The sequence below is a fragment of the Hibiscus syriacus genome, unplaced genomic scaffold (genome assembly GCF_006381635.1).
Source record: "Hibiscus syriacus cultivar Baekdansim isolate YM2019G1 unplaced genomic scaffold, ASM638163v2 tig00003454_pilon, whole genome shotgun sequence".
Taxonomy (NCBI): domain Eukaryota; kingdom Viridiplantae; phylum Streptophyta; class Magnoliopsida; order Malvales; family Malvaceae; genus Hibiscus; species Hibiscus syriacus.
The window spans coordinates 3,694,004-3,701,452 of NW_024061972.1; positions in this window are offsets into that span (position 1 = coordinate 3,694,004).

Consider the following 7,449-nt stretch of genomic DNA (forward strand, 5'->3'; position numbering starts at 1 on the left):
CAATTGAACACTGATAAATGTTTCTAAAATTGCAACACCCTAATCCAGTATAACCCAAAGATCAACGGATTAAAATGTCATACGAGACCAATAAAATGGCTAACAAAATCTTTTTCTCTAAAAACTGATTGTAAAACATCTAATAAAAATGCATCCGTATTAAATAAAATAACACATAGTAATATAGTTTACAAATACGAGGAACTCCCAAAATATCCAAATCAATAACAATACAGCTTAAAACAAAATAGAGTTACATCTGAACGCAAATGGGTCTACAATAACACATGACCTCTAACATAAATCAAGATGTACTCTGAGTGCCTCGGTGAATTTGGAATATCTGATGACGATACACTCCATGGATGGTCTCCTAAGAACCAGTACACGAAAATATATTTTGAACGCTGAGCTCAGTGCCACACTAATAATTGTACTATACAACATGCATTCACTAAATGAGCATGCTAGTGGCATAGGTATTAAGACATGAGGAAATGTTGTTATGAACTGCTGAAGTAAGCATCATGGTGAGGTTGAGGTTTTTACACCTCAAAGCATGCACCCCTCTAACCTTCTTACAAATACACTCAGGTATTTGGGGTGAGATCCAAAACTACATCGAAAACGTACACTCGACCAACTTACTCCATCGAGTTTTGGGGCATTGGCATCTAGTCGGCAACTAAAGTGCCTTGGCACTGACTAGGATATATCCAACTAAGATGATCGTATTATGTTATATGAACTCGGGTGTCATGGTTGTTTCCTTAGTATCAAACAATGTTAGTTTTATGATATCCTAGTTGTTATTGCTTCTAGTTGTTATGAATTTATTATTGTTCTCACTTGTAGTGTTATTCCACAATAATATGATTGTACTGGGCCTTCGGACCTAACCCTTAAACTAATGGATACCGATACTAAGCCCTTTAGTATCGGTACTGACCTCTGGATATTGATATCGACCCCTAGGTGTTGATAATAATTGGCTATTATGAACTAAAAAGGAATAGTAGTATCATACTCCTACACCGGGTATCGATACTTCTAAATTAGGGTATCAATATTATCCTGAGTATCGATACCAAATTAAGTTTTGATGTTTTTGAAAAATACTTCAGTATCGATACCCCTAGTGGGAGTACCGATACCCTGCCCCAGTATCGATACCAAAAATGGCTACTGAAATTTGCTAAGTGATCCTATTATTGATACTCCTATTAAGAGTATCAATACTCAACACCAAGTATTGATACCTAATGAAGGAGTATATAGATACTTCTATACTAAAATTCTCTTGTCTTGAACCGTTTGATGAATAGTATTAGTATTATTATTTTAGTACCGATAATCATTCCAATAAATGCCCTGTTTTGAGCATGAAAAAGACTAGCTTTCCTCCTCAAAGACCCTATTGAGGTTCCCAATTGTATTTAAAGTTTTATGTATAATAAAAGGGATCATAATAGGTCTTTTAACATGCTAAAAAATATCAAAAGATGCAATATACCATGTACATGCTTCATGACTCATGCAACCTACCAAAACACATCTAATGACCTACATGTTATAGAGTTGAGTTAGAAGTGAGTTACCTTGAGTCCCAAGCTACTGAGGACTCTCAAAACTCAACCAAGTACTAGCTTATACTTTCCCTTGGCATAGGAGTTTTCTCTAAGTTATTTCACTAGATAAAATAAAGGATGTAGTTTACTATGTTGTTGCGAAGCTTTAGGAAAAAGTTTAGAACATTTGTTGAGGCTTAAATCTTTCATAAATGAGCTAGTTTTCCATGGGTTTCTAAAAACCCCACTAAACACTTCTCCTGGCCACTATGGAAGATTGCAAAAGTGGGTTTGAATGGAAGCTTGAAATGAGGGTTTTATGATTCATACCTTAATACTCTCTTGTTGAACCTAAAAGGCTCTAAAGTTTCCACCTTTTTTATCTTTGGCTTGAGAAAGAAAATGAAGAAAAGATATTGACTGCTTAAGTGAAGAACGTGACAAATAATTGGAGCAAAAATAGGCTTCAATGGGTTACATATGCACAATTAAAAGAATTTAGCTTTTGTTTCAAATAATAGGAAAATTTCTTCCTTGGTCCTTCAAGTTTTGGTCAACTCTAAAAAATACCACTATTTATCAACAATTGAGCTCATTCCAAACCCAATTTTACCCAAACTTAGGTCAAAGCTTCCTGCAAGCTAAAGGATCTATTCAAGGCCCATCTCGGGTTAGCATGAAACTCCTATATCAGGATTTGGGGTGTTACAACTCTCCCCTCATAGAAAAAAATTTTGTCCTCGAAATTTACCATAGTAAAAGAGGTGAGTGTACTAAAGATGTATATCCTCCTCAGTTTCCCAAGTTACCTTCCTAACAACATGATTCCACCATGGCACTTTTACTAAAGGGATCTTCTTGTACCTTACCTCACTTACATCCCTTACTAAGATTTTGATTGGCTTTTCTACATAGGTCATATCATGCTAACCTTGATATACTCTAGCGGTATAACATGGGAAGGTTCAGAACGGTATCTCCTAATAATGGATACATGAAACATATTGTGGATGCACTCTAGCCCTGGTGGTAAGGCTAACCAATAAACTACCGGTCCTACTCTCTCTAGTACCTCGTAAGGTCATATGAAGTACCAGGTAAACTTTTTTTGTGTCTGAAGTGATGCACATTCTTCCATGGGGAAACCTTGAGGAACACCTTATCCCTTACTGTGAACTCTATATCCTTACACTTCAGGTCTGCGTAACATCTCTACCTATTTGAAGCTTTTCTCAATCAGCTCTGAATTAACCAAACCTTCTCTTTTGTTTCTTTGAGCAAGTCAGGTCCACTAGCATACCCTCACTGAGGTCTGAGCAACAAAGTGGAGTACTAGACTTGCACCCATACAAGGCCTCATATGGAGACATCTAAATGCTCGACCAAAAAATGTTGTTGTACACAAACTCTACTAAGGGCAAGTTATCCTCCCAACTATCCTCATGGATGAAAGTTGGTACCTCGTGCAATCTCATTATCTCACGAATATACAACAGAGTTAACCTCTCTAAGGTGCCATCCATTTTAACTGGGAGGAAATGGGATGATTTGGTTAAATGTTCCACTATGACTCAAACTACATCATGTCTTTGTCTACTCATCGGTAACCCAATCACAAACTCTATGATTACCTTGTCCAATTTTCACTATGGTGTCTGAATTGGATGGAATAACCCTAAGGGAACCTGGTGTTCCTCTTTAACATGTTGACACACAAAACATCTAGCGACAAACTTTGATACTTCCCTTTTTATGCCCGACCACCAGTACAATTGTCGAAACTACTAGTACATCTTGTTACTAGCTAGGTGAACTGGGTGTGGACTACAATGCGCCTTATAAGCAGTAACTTACTCAATGGTATCGCTATCATTAAAAAACCTTTGACGAAAAGAATATAGTACCCTACTGATCACGTGTAAATATGTGTGTTATGGCACATAAATCTATGCAAGTTTACATAACGATGCAAGTAATATAGTAGTGAGTGAGTATCGTCTCCACATGGATTGAAAGGCTTTTAAAAGATTATTACAACTAGGAATAGGTGTCACTAACTAATCCTAAGTATCTAAGTCTACTGATATAAATAAAGGAAATATGTAATGGCAAATGGTATGAACAGATGGAAAAAGTTTGGCCAAGGCAAGAAAAATTATAAAGTGGAGTGAGCAGAAAAGTTTTGTCGCGGCAAGAAAAATATGCGATGGTAAATAAACAAAATTTGCTAAGGCTAAAATTGTCAAAACTATAGAAATAGAATGGAAACCTTACACAATCAAACTTCTAAAGGAGCACTTGGGTTGGATTTACTACGGCGATAAATTATTCTATGGCTAGGATGACCTAGTATGTTATGCCTATATTGCCTGACAAGATTTACTAAAGTATTCTAGGACTTTTGCTACAGCAATACAACTAGACGTGAACTACAACCCTTGGTTTGTCCAAACTGTTGTTGTGGCAATACCCCTCAGCGTAAACTGTAGCTTTTTTCCTATCTTACTCAAGTATTTACCCTTTTTAGTTGAATAAAACCCTCTTCTTATCTCTAAGGCAGATTAGAACCTCCACATCCCGAATTAGTTCCCTTGTTCACGTAAATCTAACCTAACTTTCTCGATATTAGGTACCAACTCCTAGAAAAATGGCAATCTCTCAAAAGTTCTTACAAAGACTATGAATGTTTTACTGTGGCACCAGGCAATCTTTGAAAAACTGTTATAGTGCCAAGGCAAAATATTGAAACAGTGAACAAAAAAACACTTAGTATATACAAACTTAATAATTCATTAACAATCAAATAAAGTATCATCCAAGCATCATCCAACACCAAATAAAACAGTTATGGTGTGGTAAATATCATCCCAAAAATTAATCTTTAAGTACAAGCACTTAAGTGATATGGAAATAAAGAACAAAGAATAAAAACTCCCATACCAGAGCTCTGATGTGACATCATACCACCACCATGACTGCTCCAGCGGCTAGCCTCTATCAAGGGCCTAGTTGCTGCTTTGACGAAACTTGGCTATGGAGTGCACCAAAGACAGAAGAGTGGGGAACGGTGGAAAAAATGACGCTGTAGTAGCCTTTTTTCCAAGCCTAGTGTATTTTCTCTATATGATTCTGAACACTTTATGAAGAGTTATAATGGGATATGTATAGTGGGAATTCTAGGGTTTAGTGACCTTGGAAATTCCCTAAATACCCTTGAAGTTAAACCCTTTTTTGAATAACATAACAGTCTACGATGGTCTCAAATTCCTTGATAAGGGCATGATTGCATGTGAGGTAGATTGGACGGATGGCAATGTGACGTTAGCAATTTTGTCTCGTACTGCGTTAGAATGGCAAGATAAAACTCACCCTTGTAAGAAAATTTGGCCCTAACAAATTAATTTGTCTCGGTAAATGAATTCATCCTTAGTCATTTCCTGCATCATCGCAACCAACAAATAACCATTCTCCTCAACAACATCAGTTTAGTCAAATAAACTTTGCCTCTCAAAAACTTATCCACCACATGAAAATATGTCCTAAATGCAATTATATGCAGCTAAAATTATATGTCAATGGCTTTTAGACAATCAATAATTTAGGAAAAAACCTAAAATATAGTCTTTTTACGGAGTTATCACCTACAAGACCTAAGAAGCTATACACTTCGAATATATTCTTATGTGGCTCTCACTCTAACACTACCTGGATTTTCTGAGGGTCTACATGAATGTCGTTCCTACTACCACGTGACCTAAGAATGAAACTTTTGTTAACCAGATTTCCTACTTCCCAAATTTAGCATATAATTGGCACTCCTGAAGTGTTTGTAGAATAATGTAGAGGTATTTGTCACATTCTTCCTCGGACCAAGATTACAGGAGTATGTCATCAATGAAAACTAATATGAACTGATCCAGGTAGGGTAAAAGACCCAGTTCATCAAGTCCACGAATGCCGCTAGGGCATTGGTAAGTCTAAACGGTATTACGAGAAACTCATAATGGTCGTGTCTCATTATAAATCTTTTCTTGCCTATGTCAGCATTCTTGACCTTCAATTGGTAATACCCTTATCTCAAATCAATTTTGGAAAACAAACATAAAAATTTAAGCTAGTCAAAGAGATCATCTCTCCTCAAAAGAGGGTAGTGGTTCTTGATAGTCAACTTATTTAATTATCGATAGTTGATGCACAACCTCATTTATCCATCCTTCTTTTTAACAAAAGAAAAACTAGTGCTCCCTAAGGTGATACACTAGGTCGGAAACCCTTCTCCAACAACTCTTAGATCTGGCTCTTTAGTTCATTTGGCTCTATCAGTGTCATGCGATAGGGAATAATAGACACCAGAATTAAACCTAACAATACCTCTGTACTAAACTCGACTTCTCGATTAGGTGGGAACCCGGTAGTTACTCTAAGAACACATCATATAACTCTTGGACTGTACGAATATGCTTTAGTGTCGGAACAAAAACTTGCATATCCACAACATGTTCTAAGAAGGCTTCGCACCCCTAACTCATCGATATTTAAGCTACAATTGTATAGATGACTTTGGTAACACAACTCAACCTCTCGTTAGTCACCATTACCTTGGTCCCATCATCCTTGTGTAGTTTAAGTTATTTTGCCATGTACTTCAAACTAGTGTCGTGCTCATAAAGCCAATCCATACCTAAAGTCACATCAAACTCCCAAAATGGTAGCTCCATTAAGTCATCTAAGAATATCTAACCTTGTATCCTAGGAGACACTAATGGTGAACCTTATCGACCAAGACGTTTAACCCTAGGGGATTGGACACTCTGACCCCTATCTATAAATCTTCAACTGGGATGTTTCTCTCTTAGACTAAATTATAACAAATGTATGAGTGGGTGGACCTAGATCTACTAATGCGGTTACAGGAATAAAAAACATTATAAATATACATGAGATCACATTTGCAGCATCTCACTCCTCTTGAGCTCTCACAGGATAATAGCGTGAGGCCACTTTGGGCCAGTCACTGATCATGTGACACCATTGTTGAACTACCCTGAAATATGTCTACCACCCCTAGAGGACCCACGACCTCACTGAACATATGGCGCTGACCTCTGCGTCGATACAGGGGTTATACTATAAGCTTTGGAATAGTCCCTGAGAAAATGATCCAATGACCTACAGTTGAACCAACCTTCAGACACCCTATAACACTCTCATGGGTACTTCCTACCACAAGTCAGGCATGTTGGGAGGGATGGAGTCCACTCTAACCTATTAGTAATCAACCCAAAAACTGATGATAATGGTCTCCTATGAGGGCCAAACCTACCCCGATGGTCTAAACTCTAAGTTGCTCCCCTAGATAGCCCTAACGATGGTCACCCTGAACCCTAGGGACTCTTGGCCTACTTTGCTGATTGAGATAGTCTAGATGTCTCTGGGGCTTTTCATCTTTGACACACAGAATCATTTATGATACTTTCGCATGTTTCGTCAAGTCCACAAAGATACGGGGAAGGTCTATAACACTCATTTCCCGTATTCGTTTCCGTACACAAGATACAGATGTCGCATTATTTTTAAAATCCATATACTTGTTTATAAAGGTTGTAAAATTTTTGTTTACATATTTTAAAACACAACATTTTTAATATAAAACAACATATTCATTTTAATCTTCTACAAGATTCTACTTAAATACATTTCAGAGCATTTTTAATACTTGAATTACATGCCAACTAAAATTTTCAAAATAAACCATGTTGTCCTATTGTTACTGATGAGTCAACCTTAATTGATGATAGATGCGGCTACTGTTGCACTCCTAAATTGACTAGTCTTTGCTTTTACCTATGCGTGAAAGTAATACACGTTACGTATTTACTTA